The following is an 18,637-nucleotide window of genomic DNA, read 5'->3' as shown; positions in this document are numbered from 1 at the left end:
AATGGATGTTTTTGGCATTAAAATGGGCACTGTAGGTGTTTTCCTGGCCTCCACTCACTGCCGACTATGCTTCCCCATTGACTTGCATTGGGTTTCGTGTTTCGGTCGATCCCCGACTTTTAGCGATAATCGGCCGACTGCACTCGACTCGACTCTGGACAAAATCGGGTTTCCCAAAACCCTACTCGATCTTAAAAAAATGAAAGTCGCTCAACCCTACTGATCATCTCTTCTCGGCCAAATGGCTCAAGATCAAGCGTAGTGTCTGTTCTTATTAGTTTAATATCTGATACGTCCCCTATTTGGGGACCATATATTAAATGGATTTTTGGAACAGGGAGCTGGAAATGGAGCTTGCTTTGTCACACGGAACCTTCACGGGGATGGAGGGTGTGGTTATGCAGATTCAAAACGCGTTGCGCACAGCTTGAACACATGCACACCGCAGAACTGTCATCGACAGAGCATCCAGAGTTTCTGGAAATGTCTTCCCTGCGGCAATCTTTTGCTACGTCTCCACAGTTGGTGTCGGTTGTAGGCCTTGGTGCGGCCCAAGTGGCAAACCATTTCTGATCATCTCTTCTCGGCCAAATGGCTCAAGATCAAGCGTAGTGTCTGTTCTTATTAGTTTAATATCTGATACGTCCCCTATTTGGGGACCATATATTAAATGGATTTTTGGAACAGGGAGCTGGAAATGGAGCTTGCTTTGTCACACGGAACCTTCACGGGGATGAAGGGTGTGGTTATGCAGATTCAAAACGCGTTGCGCACAGCTTGAACACATGCACACCGCAGAACTGTCGTCGACAGAGCATCCAGAGTTTCTGGAAATGTCTTCCCTGCGGCAATCTTTTGCTACGTCTCCACAGTGGGTGTCGGTTGTAGGCCTTGGTGCGGCCCAAGTGGCAAACCATTTCTGATCATCTCTTCTCGGCCAAATGGCTCAAGATCAAGCGTAGTGTCTGTTCTTATTAGTTTAATATCTGTTACGTCCCCTATTTGGGGACCATATATTAAATGGATTTTTGGAACAGGGAGCTGGAAATGGAGCTTGCTTTGTCACACGGAACCTTCACGGGGATGGAGGGTGTGGTTATGCAGATTCAAAACGCGTTGCGCACAGCTTGAACACATGCACACCGCAGAACTGTCATCGACAGAGCATCCAGAGTTTCTGGAAATGTCTTCCCTGCGGCAATCTTTTGCTACGTCTTAACAGTGGGTGTCGGTTGTAGGCCTTGGTGCGGCCCAAGTGGCAAACCATTTCTGATCATCTCTTCTCGGCCAAATGGATCAAGATCAAGCGTAGTGTCTGTTATTAGTTTAATATCTGATACGTCCCCTATTTGGGGACCATATATTACATGGATTTTTGGAACAGGGAGCTGGAAATGGAGCTTGCTTTGTCACACGGAACCTTCACGGGGATGGAGGGTGTGGTTATGCAGATTCAAAACGCGTTGCGCACAGCTTGAACACATGCACACCGCAGAACTGTCATCGACAGAGCATCCAGAGTTTCTGGAAATGTCTTCCCTGCGGCAATCTTTTGCTACGTCTCCACAGTGGGTGTCGGTTGTAGGCCTTGGTGCGGCCCAAGTGGCAAATCATTTCTGATCATCTCTTCTCGGCCAAATGGCTCAAGATCAAGCGTAGTGTCTGTTCTTATTAGTTTAATATCTGATACGTCCCCTATTTGGGGACCATATATTAAATGGATTTTTGGAACAGGGAGCTGGAAATGGAGCTTGCTTTGTCGCACGGAACCATCACGGGGGTGGAGGGTGTGGTTATGCAGATTCAAAACGCGTTGCGCACAGCTTGAACACATGCACACCGCAGAACTGTCATCGACAGATCATCCAGAGTTTCTGGAAATGTCTTCCCTGCGGCAATCTTTTGCTACGTCTCCACAGTGGGTGTCGGCTGTAGGCCTTGGTGCGGCCCAAGTGGCAAACCATTTCTGATCATCTCTTCTCGGCCAAATGGCTCAAGATCAAGTGTAGTGTCTGTTCTTATTAGTTTAATATCTGATACGTCCCCTATTTGGGGACCATATATTAAATGGATTTTTGGAACAGGCAGCTGGAAATGGAGCTTGCTTTGTCGCACGGAACCTTCACGGGGATGGAGGGTGTGGTTATGCAGATTCAAAACGCGTTGCGCACAGCTTGAACACATGCACACCGCAGAACTGTCATCGATAGAGCATCCAGAGTTTCTGGAAATGTCTTCCCTGCGGCAATCTTTTGCTACGTCTCACAGTGGATGTCGGTTGTAGGCCTTGGTGCGGCCCAAGTGGCAAACCATTTCTGATCATCTCTTCTCGGCCAAATGGCTCAAGATCAAGCGTAGTGTCTGTTCTTATTAGTTTAATATCTGATACGTCCCCTATTTGGGGACCATATATTAAATGGATTTTTGGAACAGGGAGCAGGAAATGGAGCTTGCTTTGTCGCACGGAACCATCACGGGGGTGGAGGGTGTGGTTATGCAGATTCAAAACGCGTTTCACACAGCTTGAACACATGCACACCGCAGAACTGTCATCGACAGATCATCCAGAGTTTCTGGAAATGTCTTCCCTGCGGCAATCTTTTGCTATGTCTCCACAGTGGGTGTCGGTTGTAGGCCTTGGTGCGGCCCAAGTGGCAAACCATTTCTGATCATCTCTTCTCTGCCAAATGGCTCAAGATCAAGCGTAGTGTCTGTTCTTATTAGTTTAATATCTGATACGTCCCCTATTTGGGGACCATATATTAAATGGATTTTTGGAACAGGGAGCTGGAAATGGAGCTTGCTTTGTCACACGGAACCTTCACGGGGATGGAGGGTGTGGTTATGCAGATTAAAAACGCATTGCGCACAGCTTGAACACATGCACACCGCAGAACTGTCATCGACAGAGCATCCAGAGTTTCTGGAAATGTCTTCCCTGCGGCAATCTTTTGCTACGTCTCCACAGTGGGTGTCGGTTGTAGGCCTTGGTGCGGCCCAAGTGGCAAACCATTTCTGATCAACTCTTCTCGGCCAAATGGATCAAGATCAAGCGTAGTGTCTGTTCTTATTAGTTTAATATCTGATACGTCCCCTATTTGGGGACCATATATTAAATGGATTTTTGGAACAGGGAGCTGGAAATGGAGCTTGCTTTGTCACACGGAACCTTCACGGGGATGGAGGGTGTGGTTATGCAGATTCAAAACGCGTTGCGCACAGCTTGAACACATGCACACCGCAGAACTGTCATCGACAGAGCATCCAGAGTTTCTGGAAATGTCTTCCCTGCGGCAATCTTTTGCTACGTCTCCACAGTGGGTGTCGGTTGTAGGCCTTGGTGCGGCCCAAGTGGCAAACCATTTCTGATCATCTCTTCTCGGCCAAATGGCTCAAGATCAAGCGTAGTGTCTGTTCTTATTTAATATCTGATACGTCCCCTATTTGGGGACCATATATTAAATGGATTTTTGGAACAGGGAGCTGGAAATGGAGCTTGCTTTGTCGCACGGAACCTTCACGGGGGTGGAGGGTGTGGTTATGCAAATTCAAAATGCGTTTCGCACAGCTTGAACACATGCACACCGCAGAACTGTCATCTACAGATCATCCAGAGTTTCTGGAAATGTCTTCCCTGCGGCAATCTTTTGCTACGTCTCCACAGTGGGAGTCGGTTGTAGGCCTTGGTGCGGCCCAAGTGGCAAACCATTTCTGATCATCTCTTCTCGGCCAAATGGCTCAAGATCAAGCGTAGTGTCTGTTCTTATTAGTTTAATATCTGATACGTCCCCTATTTGGGGACCATATATTAAATGGATTTTTGGAACAGGGAGCTGGAAATGGAGCTTGCTTTGTCACACGGAACCTTCACGGGGATGGAGGGTGTGGTTATGCAGATTCAAAACGCGTTGCGCACAGCTTGAACACATGCACACCGCAGAACTGTCATCAACAGAGCATCCAGAGTTTCTGGAAATGTCTTCCCTGCGGCAATCTTTTGCTACGTCTCCACAGTGGGTGTCGGTTGTAGGCCTTGGTGCGGCCCAAGTGGCAAACCATTTCTGATCAACTCTTCTCGGCCAAATGGCTCAAGATCAAGTGTAGTGTCTGTTCTTATTAGTTTAACATCTGATACGTCCCCTATTTGGGGACCATATATTAAATGGATTTTTGGAACAGGGAGCTGGAAATGGAGCTTGCTTTGTCGCACGGAACCTTCACGGGGATGCAGGGTGTGGTTATGCAGATTCAAAACGCGTTGCGCACAGCTTGAACACATGCACACCGCAGAACTGTCATCGATAGAGCATCCAGAGTTTCTGGAAATGTCTTCCCTGCGGCGATCTTTTGCTACGTCTCCACAGTGGATGTCGGTTGTAGGCCTTGGTGCGGCCCAAGTGGCAAACCATTTCTGATCATCTCTTCTCGGCCAAATGGCTCAAGATCAAGCGTAGTGTCTGTTCTTATTAGTTTAATATCTGATGCGTCCCCTATTTGGGGACCATATATTAAATGGATTTTTGGAACAGGGAGCTGGAAATGGAGCTTGCTTTGTCACACGGAACCTTCACGGGGATGGAGGGTGTGGTTAGGCAGATTCAAAATGCGTTGCGCACAGCTTGAACACATGCACACCGCAGAACTGTCGTCGACAGAGCATCCAGAGTTTCTGGAAATGTCTTCCCTGCGGCAATCTTTTGCTACGTCTCCACAGTTGGTGTCGGTTGTAGGCCTTGGTGCGGCCCAAGTGGCAAACCATTTCTGATCATCTCTTCTCGGCCAAATGGCTCAAGATCAAGCGTAGTGTCTGTTCTTATTAGTTTAATACCTGATACGTCCCCTATTTGGGGACCATATATTAAATGGATTTTTGGAACAGGGAGCTGGAAATGGAGCTTGCTTTGTCGCACGCAACCTTCACGGGGATGGAGGGTGTGGTTATGCAGATTCAAAACGCGTTGCGCACAGCTTGAACACATGCACACCGCAGAACTGTCATCGATAGAGCATCCAGAGTTTCTGGAAATGTCTTCCCTGCGGCGATCTTTTGCTACATCTCCACAGTGGATGTCGGTTGTAGGCCTTGGTGCGGCCCAAGTGGCAAACCATTTCTGATCATCTCTTCTCGGCCAAATGGCTCAAGATCAAGCGTAGTGTCTGTTCTTATTAGTTTAATATCTGATACTTCCCCTATTTGGGGACCATATATTAAATGGATTTTTGGAACAGGGAGCTGGAAATGGAGCTTGATCTGTCACACGGAACCTTCACGGGGATGGAGGGTGTGGTTATGCAGATTCAAAACGCGTTGCGCACAGCTTGAACACATGCACACCGCAGAACTGTCATCGACAGAGCATCCAGAGTTTCTGGAAATGTCTTCCCTGCGGCAATCTTTTGCTACGTCTCCACAGTGGGTGTCGGTTGTAGGCCTTGGTGCGGCCCAAGTGGCAAACCATTTCTGATCAACTCTTTTCGGCCAAATGGCTCAAGATCAAGTGTAGTGTCTGTCCTTATTAGTTTAATATCTGATACGTCCCCTATTTGGGGACCATATATTAAATGGATTTTTGGAACAGGGAGCTGGAAATGGAGCTTGCTTTGTCGCACGGAACCTTCACGGGGATGGAGGGTGTGGTTATGCAGATTCAAAACGCGTTGCTCAGAGCTTGAACACATGCACACCGCAGAACTGTCATCGACAGAGCATCCAGAGTTTCTGGAAATGTCTTCCCTGCGGCAATCTTTTGCTACGTCTCCACAGTGGGTGTCGGTTGTAGGCCTTGGTGCGGCCCAAGTGGCAAACCATTTCTGATCATCTCTTCTCTGCCAAATGGCTCAAGATCAAGCGTAGTGTCTGTTCTTATTAGTTTAATATCTGATACGTCCCCTATTTGGGGACCATATATTAAATGGATTTTTGGAACAGGGAGCTGGAAATGGAGCTTGCTTTGTCACACGGAACCTTCACGGGGATGGAGGGTGTGGTTATGCAGATTTAAAACGCGTTGCGCACAGCTTGAACACATGCACACCGCAGAACTGTCATCGACAGAGCATCCAGAGTTTCTGGAAATGTCTTCCCTGCGGCAATCTTTTGCTACGTCTCCACAGTGGGTGTCGGTTGTAGGCCTTGGTGCGGCCCAAGTGGCAAACCATTTCTGATCATCTCTTCTCGGCCAAATGGCTCAAGATCAAGCGTAGTGTCTGTTCTTATTAGTTTAATATCTGTTACGTCCCCTATTTGGGGACCATATATTAAATGGATTTTTGGAACAGGGAGCTGGAAATGGAGCTTGCTTTGTCACACGGAACCTTCACGGGGATGGAGGGTGTGGTTATGCAGATTCAAAACGCGTTGCGCACAGCTTGAACACATGCACACCGCAGAACTGTCATCAACAGAGCATCCAGAGTTTCTGGAAATGTCTTCCCTGCGGCAATCTTTTGCTACGTCTTAACAGTGGGTGTCGGTTGTAGGCCTTGGTGCGGCCCAAGTGGCAAACCATTTCTGATCATCTCTTCTCGGCCAAATGGATCAAGATCAAGCGTAGTGTCTGTTCTTATTAGTTTAATATCTGATACGTCCCCTATTTGGGGACCATATATTAAATGGATTTTTGGAACAGGGAGCTGGAAATGGAGCTTGCTTTGTCACACGGAACCTTCACGGGGATGGAGGGTGTGGTTATGCAGATTCAAAACGCGTTGCGCACAGCTTGAACACATGCACACCGCAGAACTGTCATCGACAGAGCATCCAGAGTTTCTGGAAATGTCTTCCCTGCGGCAATCTTTTGCTACGTCTCCACAGTGGGTGTCGGTTGTAGGCCTTGGTGCGGCCCAAGTGGCAAACCATTTCTGATCATCTCTTCTCGGCCAAATGGCTCAAGATCAAGCGTAGTGTCTGTTCTTATTAGTTTAATATCTGATACGTCCCCTATTTGGGGACCATATATTAAATGGATTTTTGGAACAGGGAGCTGGAAATGGAGCTTGCTTTGTCGCACGGAACCTTCACGGGGGTGGAGGGTGTGGTTATGCAGATTCAAAATGCGTTTCGCACAGCTTGAACACATGCACACCGCAGAACTGTCATCGACAGATCATCCAGAGTTTCTGGAAATGTCTTCCCTGCGGCAATCTTTTGCTACGTCTCCACAGTGGGTGTCGGTTGTAGGCCTTGGTGCGGCCCAAGTGGCAAACCATTTCTGATCATCTCTTCTCGGCCAAATGGCTCAAGATCAAGCGTAGTGTCTGTTCTTATTAGTTTAATATCTGATACGTCCCCTATTTGGGGACCATATATTAAATGGATTTTTGGAACAGGGAGCTGGAAATGGAGCTTGCTTTGTCGCACGGAACCTTCACGGGGGTGGAGGGTGTGGTTATGCAGATTCAAAACGCGTTGCTCAGAGCTTGAACACATGCACACCGCAGAACTGTCATCGACAGAGCATCCAGAGTTTCTGGAAATGTCTTCCCTGCGGCAATCTTTTGCTACGTCTCCACAGTGGGTGTCGGTTGTAGGCCTTGGTGCGGCCCAAGTGGCAAACCATTTCTGATCATCTCTTCTCTGCCAAATGGCTCAAGATCAAGCGTAGTGTCTGTTCTTATTAGTTTAATATCTGATACGTCCCCTATTTGGGGACCATATATTAAATGGATTTTTGGAACAGGGAGCTGGAAATGGAGCTTGCTTTGTCACACGGAACCTTCACGGGGATGGAGGGTGTGGTTATGCAGATTCAAAACGCGTTGCGCACAGCTTGAACACATGCACACCGCAGAACTGTCATCGACAGAGCATCCAGAGTTTCTGGAAATGTCTTCCCTGCGGCAATCTTTTGCTACGTCTCCACAGTTGGTGTCGGTTGTAGGCCTTGGTGCGGCCCAAGTGGCAAACCATTTCTGATCATCTCTTCTCGGCCAAATGGCTCAAGATAAAGCGTAGTGTCTGTTCTTATTAGTTTAATATCTGATACGTCCCCTATTTGGGGACCATATATTAAATGGATTTTTGGAACAGGGAGCTGGAAATGGAGCTTGCTTTGTCACACGGAACCTTCACGGGGATGGAGGGTGTGGTTATGCAGATTCAAAATGCGTTGCGCACAGCTTGAACACATGCACACCGCAGAACTGTCATCGACAGAGCATCCAGAGTTTCTGGAAATGTCTTCCCAGCGGCAACCTTTTGCTACGTCTCCACAGTGGGTGTCGGTTGTAGGCCTTGGTGCGGCCCAAGTGGCAAACCATTTCTGATCATCTCTTCTCGGCCAAATGGCTCAAGATCAAGCGTAGTGTCTGTTCTTATTAGTTTAATATCTGATACGTCCCCTATTTGGGGACCATATATTAAATGGATTTTTGGAACAGGGAGCTGGAAATGGAGCTTGCTTTGTCGCACGGAACCTTCACGGGGGTGGAGGGTGTGGTTATGCAGATTCAAAATGCGTTTCGCACAGCTTGAACACATGCACACCGCAGAACTGTCATCGACAGAGCATCCAGAGTTTCTGGAAATGTCTTCCCTGCGGCAATCTTTTGCTACGTCTCACAGTGGATGTCGGTTGTAGGCCTTGGTGCGGCCCAAGTGGCAAACCATTTCTGATCATCTCTTCTCGGCCAAATGGCTCAAGATCAAGCGTAGTGTCTGTTCTTATTAGTTTAATATCTGATACGTCCCCTATTTGGGGACCATATATTAAATGGATTTTTGGAACAGGGAGCTGGAAATGGAGCTTGCTTTGTCACACGGAACCTTCACGGGGATGGAGGGTGTGGTTATGCAGATTCAAAACGCGTTGCGCACAGCTTGAACACATGCACACCGCAGAACTGTCATCGACAGAGCATCCAGAGTTTCTGGAAATGTCTTCCCTGCGGCAATCTTTTGCTACGTCTCCACAGTTGGTGTCGGTTGTAGGCCTTGGTGCGGCCCAAGTGGCAAACCATTTCTGATCATCTCTTCTCGGCCAAATGGCTCAAGATCAAGCGTAGTGTCTGTTCTTATTAGTTTAATATCTGATACGTCCCCTATTTGGGGACCATATATTAAATGGATTTTTGGAACAGGGAGCTGGAAATGGAGCTTGCTTTGTCACACGGAACCTTCACGGGGATGAAGGGTGTGGTTATGCAGATTCAAAACGCGTTGCGCACAGCTTGAACACATGCACACCGCAGAACTGTCGTCGACAGAGCATCCAGAGTTTCTGGAAATGTCTTCCCTGCGGCAATCTTTTGCTACGTCTCCACAGTGGGTGTCGGTTGTAGGCCTTGGTGCGGCCCAAGTGGCAAACCATTTCTGATCATCTCTTCTCGGCCAAATGGCTCAAGATCAAGCGTAGTGTCTGTTCTTATTAGTTTAATATCTGTTACGTCCCCTATTTGGGGACCATATATTAAATGGATTTTTGGAACAGGGAGCTGGAAATGGAGCTTGCTTTGTCACACGGAACCTTCACGGGGATGGAGGGTGTGGTTATGCAGATTCAAAACGCGTTGCGCACAGCTTGAACACATGCACACCGCAGAACTGTCATCGACAGAGCATCCAGAGTTTCTGGAAATGTCTTCCCTGCGGCAATCTTTTGCTACGTCTTAACAGTGGGTGTCGGTTGTAGGCCTTGGTGCGGCCCAAGTGGCAAACCATTTCTGATCATCTCTTCTCGGCCAAATGGATCAAGATCAAGCGTAGTGTCTGTTATTAGTTTAATATCTGATACGTCCCCTATTTGGGGACCATATATTACATGGATTTTTGGAACAGGGAGCTGGAAATGGAGCTTGCTTTGTCACACGGAACCTTCACGGGGATGGAGGGTGTGGTTATGCAGATTCAAAACGCGTTGCGCACAGCTTGAACACATGCACACCGCAGAACTGTCATCGACAGAGCATCCAGAGTTTCTGGAAATGTCTTCCCTGCGGCAATCTTTTGCTACGTCTCCACAGTGGGTGTCGGTTGTAGGCCTTGGTGCGGCCCAAGTGGCAAATCATTTCTGATCATCTCTTCTCGGCCAAATGGCTCAAGATCAAGCGTAGTGTCTGTTCTTATTAGTTTAATATCTGATACGTCCCCTATTTGGGGACCATATATTAAATGGATTTTTGGAACAGGGAGCTGGAAATGGAGCTTGCTTTGTCGCACGGAACCATCACGGGGGTGGAGGGTGTGGTTATGCAGATTCAAAACGCGTTGCGCACAGCTTGAACACATGCACACCGCAGAACTGTCATCGACAGATCATCCAGAGTTTCTGGAAATGTCTTCCCTGCGGCAATCTTTTGCTACGTCTCCACAGTGGGTGTCGGCTGTAGGCCTTGGTGCGGCCCAAGTGGCAAACCATTTCTGATCATCTCTTCTCGGCCAAATGGCTCAAGATCAAGTGTAGTGTCTGTTCTTATTAGTTTAATATCTGATACGTCCCCTATTTGGGGACCATATATTAAATGGATTTTTGGAACAGGCAGCTGGAAATGGAGCTTGCTTTGTCGCACGGAACCTTCACGGGGATGGAGGGTGTGGTTATGCAGATTCAAAACGCGTTGCGCACAGCTTGAACACATGCACACCGCAGAACTGTCATCGATAGAGCATCCAGAGTTTCTGGAAATGTCTTCCCTGCGGCAATCTTTTGCTACGTCTCACAGTGGATGTCGGTTGTAGGCCTTGGTGCGGCCCAAGTGGCAAACCATTTCTGATCATCTCTTCTCGGCCAAATGGCTCAAGATCAAGCGTAGTGTCTGTTCTTATTAGTTTAATATCTGATACGTCCCCTATTTGGGGACCATATATTAAATGGATTTTTGGAACAGGGAGCAGGAAATGGAGCTTGCTTTGTCGCACGGAACCATCACGGGGGTGGAGGGTGTGGTTATGCAGATTCAAAACGCGTTTCACACAGCTTGAACACATGCACACCGCAGAACTGTCATCGACAGATCATCCAGAGTTTCTGGAAATGTCTTCCCTGCGGCAATCTTTTGCTATGTCTCCACAGTGGGTGTCGGTTGTAGGCCTTGGTGCGGCCCAAGTGGCAAACCATTTCTGATCATCTCTTCTCTGCCAAATGGCTCAAGATCAAGCGTAGTGTCTGTTCTTATTAGTTTAATATCTGATACGTCCCCTATTTGGGGACCATATATTAAATGGATTTTTGGAACAGGGAGCTGGAAATGGAGCTTGCTTTGTCACACGGAACCTTCACGGGGATGGAGGGTGTGGTTATGCAGATTAAAAACGCATTGCGCACAGCTTGAACACATGCACACCGCAGAACTGTCATCGACAGAGCATCCAGAGTTTCTGGAAATGTCTTCCCTGCGGCAATCTTTTGCTACGTCTCCACAGTGGGTGTCGGTTGTAGGCCTTGGTGCGGCCCAAGTGGCAAACCATTTCTGATCAACTCTTCTCGGCCAAATGGATCAAGATCAAGCGTAGTGTCTGTTCTTATTAGTTTAATATCTGATACGTCCCCTATTTGGGGACCATATATTAAATGGATTTTTGGAACAGGGAGCTGGAAATGGAGCTTGCTTTGTCACACGGAACCTTCACGGGGATGGAGGGTGTGGTTATGCAGATTCAAAACGCGTTGCGCACAGCTTGAACACATGCACACCGCAGAACTGTCATCGACAGAGCATCCAGAGTTTCTGGAAATGTCTTCCCTGCGGCAATCTTTTGCTACGTCTCCACAGTGGGTGTCGGTTGTAGGCCTTGGTGCGGCCCAAGTGGCAAACCATTTCTGATCATCTCTTCTCGGCCAAATGGCTCAAGATCAAGCGTAGTGTCTGTTCTTATTAGTTTAATATCTGATACGTCCCCTATTTGGGGACCATATATTAAATGGATTTTTGGAACAGGGAGCTGGAAATGGAGCTTGCTTTGTCGCACGGAACCTTCACGGGGGTGGAGGGTGTGGTTATGCAAATTCAAAATGCGTTTCGCACAGCTTGAACACATGCACACCGCAGAACTGTCATCTACAGATCATCCAGAGTTTCTGGAAATGTCTTCCCTGCGGCAATCTTTTGCTACGTCTCCACAGTGGGAGTCGGTTGTAGGCCTTGGTGCGGCCCAAGTGGCAAACCATTTCTGATCATCTCTTCTCGGCCAAATGGCTCAAGATCAAGCGTAGTGTCTGTTCTTATTAGTTTAATATCTGATACGTCCCCTATTTGGGGACCATATATTAAATGGATTTTTGGAACAGGGAGCTGGAAATGGAGCTTGCTTTGTCACACGGAACCTTCACGGGGATGGAGGGTGTGGTTATGCAGATTCAAAACGCGTTGCGCACAGCTTGAACACATGCACACCGCAGAACTGTCATCAACAGAGCATCCAGAGTTTCTGGAAATGTCTTCCCTGCGGCAATCTTTTGCTACGTCTCCACAGTGGGTGTCGGTTGTAGGCCTTGGTGCGGCCCAAGTGGCAAACCATTTCTGATCAACTCTTCTCGGCCAAATGGCTCAAGATCAAGTGTAGTGTCTGTTCTTATTAGTTTAACATCTGATACGTCCCCTATTTGGGGACCATATATTAAATGGATTTTTGGAACAGGGAGCTGGAAATGGAGCTTGCTTTGTCGCACGGAACCTTCACGGGGATGCAGGGTGTGGTTATGCAGATTCAAAACGCGTTGCGCACAGCTTGAACACATGCACACCGCAGAACTGTCATCGATAGAGCATCCAGAGTTTCTGGAAATGTCTTCCCTGCGGCGATCTTTTGCTACGTCTCCACAGTGGATGTCGGTTGTAGGCCTTGGTGCGGCCCAAGTGGCAAACCATTTCTGATCATCTCTTCTCGGCCAAATGGCTCAAGATCAAGCGTAGTGTCTGTTCTTATTAGTTTAATATCTGATGCGTCCCCTATTTGGGGACCATATATTAAATGGATTTTTGGAACAGGGAGCTGGAAATGGAGCTTGCTTTGTCACACGGAACCTTCACGGGGATGGAGGGTGTGGTTAGGCAGATTCAAAATGCGTTGCGCACAGCTTGAACACATGCACACCGCAGAACTGTCGTCGACAGAGCATCCAGAGTTTCTGGAAATGTCTTCCCTGCGGCAATCTTTTGCTACGTCTCCACAGTTGGTGTCGGTTGTAGGCCTTGGTGCGGCCCAAGTGGCAAACCATTTCTGATCATCTCTTCTCGGCCAAATGGCTCAAGATCAAGCGTAGTGTCTGTTCTTATTAGTTTAATACCTGATACGTCCCCTATTTGGGGACCATATATTAAATGGATTTTTGGAACAGGGAGCTGGAAATGGAGCTTGCTTTGTCGCACGCAACCTTCACGGGGATGGAGGGTGTGGTTATGCAGATTCAAAACGCGTTGCGCACAGCTTGAACACATGCACACCGCAGAACTGTCATCGATAGAGCATCCAGAGTTTCTGGAAATGTCTTCCCTGCGGCGATCTTTTGCTACATCTCCACAGTGGATGTCGGTTGTAGGCCTTGGTGCGGCCCAAGTGGCAAACCATTTCTGATCATCTCTTCTCGGCCAAATGGCTCAAGATCAAGCGTAGTGTCTGTTCTTATTAGTTTAATATCTGATACGTCCCCTATTTGGGGACCATATATTAAATGGATTTTTGGAACAGGGAGCTGGAAATGGAGCTTGATCTGTCACACGGAACCTTCACGGGGATGGAGGGTGTGGTTATGCAGATTCAAAACGCGTTGCGCACAGCTTGAACACATGCACACCGCAGAACTGTCATCGACAGAGCATCCAGAGTTTCTGGAAATGTCTTCCCTGCGGCAATCTTTTGCTACGTCTCCACAGTGGGTGTCGGTTGTAGGCCTTGGTGCGGCCCAAGTGGCAAACCATTTCTGATCAACTCTTTTCGGCCAAATGGCTCAAGATCAAGTGTAGTGTCTGTCCTTATTAGTTTAATATCTGATACGTCCCCTATTTGGGGACCATATATTAAATGGATTTTTGGAACAGGGAGCTGGAAATGGAGCTTGCTTTGTCGCACGGAACCTTCACGGGGATGGAGGGTGTGGTTATGCAGATTCAAAACGCGTTGCTCAGAGCTTGAACACATGCACACCGCAGAACTGTCATCGACAGAGCATCCAGAGTTTCTGGAAATGTCTTCCCTGCGGCAATCTTTTGCTACGTCTCCACAGTGGGTGTCGGTTGTAGGCCTTGGTGCGGCCCAAGTGGCAAACCATTTCTGATCATCTCTTCTCTGCCAAATGGCTCAAGATCAAGCGTAGTGTCTGTTCTTATTAGTTTAATATCTGATACGTCCCCTATTTGGGGACCATATATTAAATGGATTTTTGGAACAGGGAGCTGGAAATGGAGCTTGCTTTGTCACACGGAACCTTCACGGGGATGGAGGGTGTGGTTATGCAGATTTAAAACGCGTTGCGCACAGCTTGAACACATGCACACCGCAGAACTGTCATCGACAGAGCATCCAGAGTTTCTGGAAATGTCTTCCCTGCGGCAATCTTTTGCTACGTCTCCACAGTGGGTGTCGGTTGTAGGCCTTGGTGCGGCCCAAGTGGCAAACCATTTCTGATCATCTCTTCTCGGCCAAATGGCTCAAGATCAAGCGTAGTGTCTGTTCTTATTAGTTTAATATCTGTTACGTCCCCTATTTGGGGACCATATATTAAATGGATTTTTGGAACAGGGAGCTGGAAATGGAGCTTGCTTTGTCACACGGAACCTTCACGGGGATGGAGGGTGTGGTTATGCAGATTCAAAACGCGTTGCGCACAGCTTGAACACATGCACACCGCAGAACTGTCATCAACAGAGCATCCAGAGTTTCTGGAAATGTCTTCCCTGCGGCAATCTTTTGCTACGTCTTAACAGTGGGTGTCGGTTGTAGGCCTTGGTGCGGCCCAAGTGGCAAACCATTTCTGATCATCTCTTCTCGGCCAAATGGATCAAGATCAAGCGTAGTGTCTGTTCTTATTAGTTTAATATCTGATACGTCCCCTATTTGGGGACCATATATTAAATGGATTTTTGGAACAGGGAGCTGGAAATGGAGCTTGCTTTGTCACACGGAACCTTCACGGGGATGGAGGGTGTGGTTATGCAGATTCAAAACGCGTTGCGCACAGCTTGAACACATGCACACCGCAGAACTGTCATCGACAGAGCATCCAGAGTTTCTGGAAATGTCTTCCCTGCGGCAATCTTTTGCTACGTCTCCACAGTGGGTGTCGGTTGTAGGCCTTGGTGCGGCCCAAGTGGCAAACCATTTCTGATCATCTCTTCTCGGCCAAATGGCTCAAGATCAAGCGTAGTGTCTGTTCTTATTAGTTTAATATCTGATACGTCCCCTATTTGGGGACCATATATTAAATGGATTTTTGGAACAGGGAGCTGGAAATGGAGCTTGCTTTGTCGCACGGAACCTTCACGGGGGTGGAGGGTGTGGTTATGCAGATTCAAAATGCGTTTCGCACAGCTTGAACACATGCACACCGCAGAACTGTCATCGACAGATCATCCAGAGTTTCTGGAAATGTCTTCCCTGCGGCAATCTTTTGCTACGTCTCCACAGTGGGTGTCGGTTGTAGGCCTTGGTGCGGCCCAAGTGGCAAACCATTTCTGATCATCTCTTCTCGGCCAAATGGCTCAAGATCAAGCGTAGTGTCTGTTCTTATTAGTTTAATATCTGATACGTCCCCTATTTGGGGACCATATATTAAATGGATTTTTGGAACAGGGAGCTGGAAATGGAGCTTGCTTTGTCGCACGGAACCTTCACGGGGGTGGAGGGTGTGGTTATGCAGATTCAAAACGCGTTGCTCAGAGCTTGAACACATGCACACCGCAGAACTGTCATCGACAGAGCATCCAGAGTTTCTGGAAATGTCTTCCCTGCGGCAATCTTTTGCTACGTCTCCACAGTGGGTGTCGGTTGTAGGCCTTGGTGCGGCCCAAGTGGCAAACCATTTCTGATCATCTCTTCTCTGCCAAATGGCTCAAGATCAAGCGTAGTGTCTGTTCTTATTAGTTTAATATCTGATACGTCCCCTATTTGGGGACCATATATTAAATGGATTTTTGGAACAGGGAGCTGGAAATGGAGCTTGCTTTGTCACACGGAACCTTCACGGGGATGGAGGGTGTGGTTATGCAGATTCAAAACGCGTTGCGCACAGCTTGAACACATGCACACCGCAGAACTGTCATCGACAGAGCATCCAGAGTTTCTGGAAATGTCTTCCCTGCGGCAATCTTTTGCTACGTCTCCACAGTGGGTGTCGGTTGTAGGCCTTGGTGCGGCCCAAGTGGCAAACCATTTCTGATCATCTCTTCTCGGCCAAATGGCTCAAGATCAAGCGTAGTGTCTGTTCTTATTAGTTTAATATCTGATACGTCCCCTATTTGGGGACCATATATTAAATGGATTTTTGGAACAGGGAGCTGGAAATGGAGCTTGCTTTGTCGCACGGAACCTTCACGGGGGTGGAGGGTGTGGTTATGCAAATTCAAAATGCGTTTCGCACAGCTTGAACACATGCACACCGCAGAACTGTCATCTACAGATCATCCAGAGTTTCTGGAAATGTCTTCCCTGCGGCAATCTTTTGCTACGTCTCCACAGTGGGAGTCGGTTGTAGGCCTTGGTGCGGCCCAAGTGGCAAACCATTTCTGATCATCTCTTCTCGGCCAAATGGCTCAAGATCAAGCGTAGTGTCTGTTCTTATTAGTTTAATATCTGATACGTCCCCTATTTGGGGACCATATATTAAATGGATTTTTGGAACAGGGAGCTGGAAATGGAGCTTGCTTTGTCACACGGAACCTTCACGGGGATGGAGGGTGTGGTTATGCAGATTCAAAACGCGTTGCGCACAGCTTGAACACATGCACACCGCAGAACTGTCATCAACAGAGCATCCAGAGTTTCTGGAAATGTCTTCCCTGCGGCAATCTTTTGCTACGTCTCCACAGTGGGTGTCGGTTGTAGGCCTTGGTGCGGCCCAAGTGGCAAACCATTTCTGATCAACTCTTCTCGGCCAAATGGCTCAAGATCAAGTGTAGTGTCTGTTCTTATTAGTTTAACATCTGATACGTCCCCTATTTGGGGACCATATATTAAATGGATTTTTGGAACAGGGAGCTGGAAATGGAGCTTGCTTTGTCGCACGGAACCTTCACGGGGATGCAGGGTGTGGTTATGCAGATTCAAAACGCGTTGCGCACAGCTTGAACACATGCACACCGCAGAACTGTCATCGATAGAGCATCCAGAGTTTCTGGAAATGTCTTCCCTGCGGCGATCTTTTGCTACGTCTCCACAGTGGATGTCGGTTGTAGGCCTTGGTGCGGCCCAAGTGGCAAACCATTTCTGATCATCTCTTCTCGGCCAAATGGCTCAAGATCAAGCGTAGTGTCTGTTCTTATTAGTTTAATATCTGATGCGTCCCCTATTTGGGGACCATATATTAAATGGATTTTTGGAACAGGGAGCTGGAAATGGAGCTTGCTTTGTCACACGGAACCTTCACGGGGATGGAGGGTGTGGTTAGGCAGATTCAAAATGCGTTGCGCACAGCTTGAACACATGCACACCGCAGAACTGTCGTCGACAGAGCATCCAGAGTTTCTGGAAATGTCTTCCCTGCGGCAATCTTTTGCTACGTCTCCACAGTTGGTGTCGGTTGTAGGCCTTGGTGCGGCCCAAGTGGCAAACCATTTCTGATCATCTCTTCTCGGCCAAATGGCTCAAGATCAAGCGTAGTGTCTGTTCTTATTAGTTTAATACCTGATACGTCCCCTATTTGGGGACCATATATTAAATGGATTTTTGGAACAGGGAGCTGGAAATGGAGCTTGCTTTGTCGCACGCAACCTTCACGGGGATGGAGGGTGTGGTTATGCAGATTCAAAACGCGTTGCGCACAGCTTGAACACATGCACACCGCAGAACTGTCATCGATAGAGCATCCAGAGTTTCTGGAAATGTCTTCCCTGCGGCGATCTTTTGCTACATCTCCACAGTGGATGTCGGTTGTAGGCCTTGGTGCGGCCCAAGTGGCAAACCATTTCTGATCATCTCTTCTCGGCCAAATGGCTCAAGATCAAGCGTAGTGTCTGTTCTTATTAGTTTAATATCTGATACGTCCCCTATTTGGGGACCATATATTAAATGGATTTTTGGAACAGGGAGCTGGAAATGGAGCTTGATCTGTCACACGGAACCTTCACGGGGATGGAGGGTGTGGTTATGCAGATTCAAAACGCGTTGCGCACAGCTTGAACACATGCACACCGCAGAACTGTCATCGACAGAGCATCCAGAGTTTCTGGAAATGTCTTCCCTGCGGCAATCTTTTGCTACGTCTCCACAGTGGGTGTCGGTTGTAGGCCTTGGTGCGGCCCAAGTGGCAAACCATTTCTGATCAACTCTTTTCGGCCAAATGGCTCAAGATCAAGTGTAGTGTCTGTCCTTATTAGTTTAATATCTGATACGTCCCCTATTTGGGGACCATATATTAAATGGATTTTTGGAACAGGGAGCTGGAAATGGAGCTTGCTTTGTCGCACGGAACCTTCACGGGGATGGAGGGTGTGGTTATGCAGATTCAAAACGCGTTGCTCAGAGCTTGAACACATGCACACCGCAGAA

The 18,637-nt window shown here is 48.0% G+C and overlaps 53 pseudogenes; all 53 read left to right on the top strand.

The window, feature by feature from the left end:
• Nucleotides 1-225: 225 nt before the first annotated feature.
• On the top strand, nt 226-399 carry LOC143794942 (U2 spliceosomal RNA; annotated as a pseudogene).
• Nucleotides 400-575: 176 nt separating this feature from the next.
• LOC143795668 (U2 spliceosomal RNA) lies at nt 576-727 on the top strand (annotated as a pseudogene).
• A 198-nt stretch (nt 728-925) lies between these two features.
• Nucleotides 926-1,099, top strand: LOC143796664 (U2 spliceosomal RNA; annotated as a pseudogene).
• Nucleotides 1,100-1,275: 176 nt separating this feature from the next.
• On the top strand, nt 1,276-1,446 carry LOC143797371 (U2 spliceosomal RNA; annotated as a pseudogene).
• A 176-nt stretch (nt 1,447-1,622) lies between these two features.
• On the top strand, nt 1,623-1,797 carry LOC143795554 (U2 spliceosomal RNA; annotated as a pseudogene).
• A 175-nt stretch (nt 1,798-1,972) lies between these two features.
• LOC143801605 (U2 spliceosomal RNA) lies at nt 1,973-2,124 on the top strand (annotated as a pseudogene).
• A 197-nt stretch (nt 2,125-2,321) lies between these two features.
• Nucleotides 2,322-2,533, top strand: LOC143795912 (U2 spliceosomal RNA; annotated as a pseudogene).
• A 138-nt stretch (nt 2,534-2,671) lies between these two features.
• On the top strand, nt 2,672-2,845 carry LOC143795837 (U2 spliceosomal RNA; annotated as a pseudogene).
• Nucleotides 2,846-3,021: 176 nt separating this feature from the next.
• LOC143797278 (U2 spliceosomal RNA) lies at nt 3,022-3,195 on the top strand (annotated as a pseudogene).
• Nucleotides 3,196-3,371: 176 nt separating this feature from the next.
• On the top strand, nt 3,372-3,541 carry LOC143797335 (U2 spliceosomal RNA; annotated as a pseudogene).
• Nucleotides 3,542-3,717: 176 nt separating this feature from the next.
• On the top strand, nt 3,718-3,891 carry LOC143794940 (U2 spliceosomal RNA; annotated as a pseudogene).
• Nucleotides 3,892-4,067: 176 nt separating this feature from the next.
• On the top strand, nt 4,068-4,219 carry LOC143794773 (U2 spliceosomal RNA; annotated as a pseudogene).
• Nucleotides 4,220-4,417: 198 nt separating this feature from the next.
• On the top strand, nt 4,418-4,591 carry LOC143796502 (U2 spliceosomal RNA; annotated as a pseudogene).
• Nucleotides 4,592-4,767: 176 nt separating this feature from the next.
• Nucleotides 4,768-4,939, top strand: LOC143794878 (U2 spliceosomal RNA; annotated as a pseudogene).
• A 178-nt stretch (nt 4,940-5,117) lies between these two features.
• Nucleotides 5,118-5,269, top strand: LOC143797141 (U2 spliceosomal RNA; annotated as a pseudogene).
• Nucleotides 5,270-5,467: 198 nt separating this feature from the next.
• Nucleotides 5,468-5,641, top strand: LOC143796911 (U2 spliceosomal RNA; annotated as a pseudogene).
• Nucleotides 5,642-5,817: 176 nt separating this feature from the next.
• Nucleotides 5,818-5,991, top strand: LOC143795836 (U2 spliceosomal RNA; annotated as a pseudogene).
• A 176-nt stretch (nt 5,992-6,167) lies between these two features.
• Nucleotides 6,168-6,341, top strand: LOC143796663 (U2 spliceosomal RNA; annotated as a pseudogene).
• Nucleotides 6,342-6,517: 176 nt separating this feature from the next.
• Nucleotides 6,518-6,691, top strand: LOC143797054 (U2 spliceosomal RNA; annotated as a pseudogene).
• A 176-nt stretch (nt 6,692-6,867) lies between these two features.
• On the top strand, nt 6,868-7,041 carry LOC143794244 (U2 spliceosomal RNA; annotated as a pseudogene).
• Nucleotides 7,042-7,217: 176 nt separating this feature from the next.
• On the top strand, nt 7,218-7,391 carry LOC143794265 (U2 spliceosomal RNA; annotated as a pseudogene).
• A 176-nt stretch (nt 7,392-7,567) lies between these two features.
• LOC143795834 (U2 spliceosomal RNA) lies at nt 7,568-7,741 on the top strand (annotated as a pseudogene).
• A 176-nt stretch (nt 7,742-7,917) lies between these two features.
• Nucleotides 7,918-8,091, top strand: LOC143796744 (U2 spliceosomal RNA; annotated as a pseudogene).
• Nucleotides 8,092-8,267: 176 nt separating this feature from the next.
• On the top strand, nt 8,268-8,441 carry LOC143794243 (U2 spliceosomal RNA; annotated as a pseudogene).
• A 175-nt stretch (nt 8,442-8,616) lies between these two features.
• LOC143794939 (U2 spliceosomal RNA) lies at nt 8,617-8,790 on the top strand (annotated as a pseudogene).
• Nucleotides 8,791-8,966: 176 nt separating this feature from the next.
• LOC143795667 (U2 spliceosomal RNA) lies at nt 8,967-9,118 on the top strand (annotated as a pseudogene).
• A 198-nt stretch (nt 9,119-9,316) lies between these two features.
• LOC143796662 (U2 spliceosomal RNA) lies at nt 9,317-9,490 on the top strand (annotated as a pseudogene).
• Nucleotides 9,491-9,666: 176 nt separating this feature from the next.
• On the top strand, nt 9,667-9,837 carry LOC143797370 (U2 spliceosomal RNA; annotated as a pseudogene).
• Nucleotides 9,838-10,013: 176 nt separating this feature from the next.
• LOC143795553 (U2 spliceosomal RNA) lies at nt 10,014-10,188 on the top strand (annotated as a pseudogene).
• A 175-nt stretch (nt 10,189-10,363) lies between these two features.
• Nucleotides 10,364-10,515, top strand: LOC143801604 (U2 spliceosomal RNA; annotated as a pseudogene).
• A 197-nt stretch (nt 10,516-10,712) lies between these two features.
• On the top strand, nt 10,713-10,924 carry LOC143795911 (U2 spliceosomal RNA; annotated as a pseudogene).
• Nucleotides 10,925-11,062: 138 nt separating this feature from the next.
• LOC143795832 (U2 spliceosomal RNA) lies at nt 11,063-11,236 on the top strand (annotated as a pseudogene).
• A 176-nt stretch (nt 11,237-11,412) lies between these two features.
• On the top strand, nt 11,413-11,586 carry LOC143797276 (U2 spliceosomal RNA; annotated as a pseudogene).
• A 176-nt stretch (nt 11,587-11,762) lies between these two features.
• On the top strand, nt 11,763-11,936 carry LOC143794271 (U2 spliceosomal RNA; annotated as a pseudogene).
• Nucleotides 11,937-12,112: 176 nt separating this feature from the next.
• On the top strand, nt 12,113-12,286 carry LOC143794938 (U2 spliceosomal RNA; annotated as a pseudogene).
• Nucleotides 12,287-12,462: 176 nt separating this feature from the next.
• Nucleotides 12,463-12,614, top strand: LOC143794772 (U2 spliceosomal RNA; annotated as a pseudogene).
• A 198-nt stretch (nt 12,615-12,812) lies between these two features.
• On the top strand, nt 12,813-12,986 carry LOC143796501 (U2 spliceosomal RNA; annotated as a pseudogene).
• A 176-nt stretch (nt 12,987-13,162) lies between these two features.
• LOC143794877 (U2 spliceosomal RNA) lies at nt 13,163-13,334 on the top strand (annotated as a pseudogene).
• Nucleotides 13,335-13,512: 178 nt separating this feature from the next.
• On the top strand, nt 13,513-13,664 carry LOC143796594 (U2 spliceosomal RNA; annotated as a pseudogene).
• A 198-nt stretch (nt 13,665-13,862) lies between these two features.
• Nucleotides 13,863-14,036, top strand: LOC143796910 (U2 spliceosomal RNA; annotated as a pseudogene).
• A 176-nt stretch (nt 14,037-14,212) lies between these two features.
• On the top strand, nt 14,213-14,386 carry LOC143795831 (U2 spliceosomal RNA; annotated as a pseudogene).
• A 176-nt stretch (nt 14,387-14,562) lies between these two features.
• LOC143796661 (U2 spliceosomal RNA) lies at nt 14,563-14,736 on the top strand (annotated as a pseudogene).
• Nucleotides 14,737-14,912: 176 nt separating this feature from the next.
• On the top strand, nt 14,913-15,086 carry LOC143797052 (U2 spliceosomal RNA; annotated as a pseudogene).
• Nucleotides 15,087-15,262: 176 nt separating this feature from the next.
• LOC143794242 (U2 spliceosomal RNA) lies at nt 15,263-15,436 on the top strand (annotated as a pseudogene).
• A 176-nt stretch (nt 15,437-15,612) lies between these two features.
• On the top strand, nt 15,613-15,786 carry LOC143794264 (U2 spliceosomal RNA; annotated as a pseudogene).
• A 176-nt stretch (nt 15,787-15,962) lies between these two features.
• Nucleotides 15,963-16,136, top strand: LOC143795830 (U2 spliceosomal RNA; annotated as a pseudogene).
• A 176-nt stretch (nt 16,137-16,312) lies between these two features.
• LOC143794270 (U2 spliceosomal RNA) lies at nt 16,313-16,486 on the top strand (annotated as a pseudogene).
• A 176-nt stretch (nt 16,487-16,662) lies between these two features.
• Nucleotides 16,663-16,836, top strand: LOC143794937 (U2 spliceosomal RNA; annotated as a pseudogene).
• Nucleotides 16,837-17,012: 176 nt separating this feature from the next.
• Nucleotides 17,013-17,164, top strand: LOC143794771 (U2 spliceosomal RNA; annotated as a pseudogene).
• Nucleotides 17,165-17,362: 198 nt separating this feature from the next.
• Nucleotides 17,363-17,536, top strand: LOC143796500 (U2 spliceosomal RNA; annotated as a pseudogene).
• Nucleotides 17,537-17,712: 176 nt separating this feature from the next.
• LOC143794876 (U2 spliceosomal RNA) lies at nt 17,713-17,884 on the top strand (annotated as a pseudogene).
• Nucleotides 17,885-18,062: 178 nt separating this feature from the next.
• Nucleotides 18,063-18,214, top strand: LOC143796593 (U2 spliceosomal RNA; annotated as a pseudogene).
• Nucleotides 18,215-18,412: 198 nt separating this feature from the next.
• Nucleotides 18,413-18,586, top strand: LOC143796909 (U2 spliceosomal RNA; annotated as a pseudogene).
• Nucleotides 18,587-18,637: the final 51 nt, after the last annotated feature.

The sequence above is a fragment of the Ranitomeya variabilis genome, chromosome 1 (genome assembly GCF_051348905.1).
Source record: "Ranitomeya variabilis isolate aRanVar5 chromosome 1, aRanVar5.hap1, whole genome shotgun sequence".
Lineage (NCBI taxonomy): Eukaryota > Metazoa > Chordata > Amphibia > Anura > Dendrobatidae > Ranitomeya > Ranitomeya variabilis.
The sequence above is the reverse complement of the archived record's forward strand: the minus strand, read 5'-3'. Positions and strand labels throughout refer to the sequence as shown.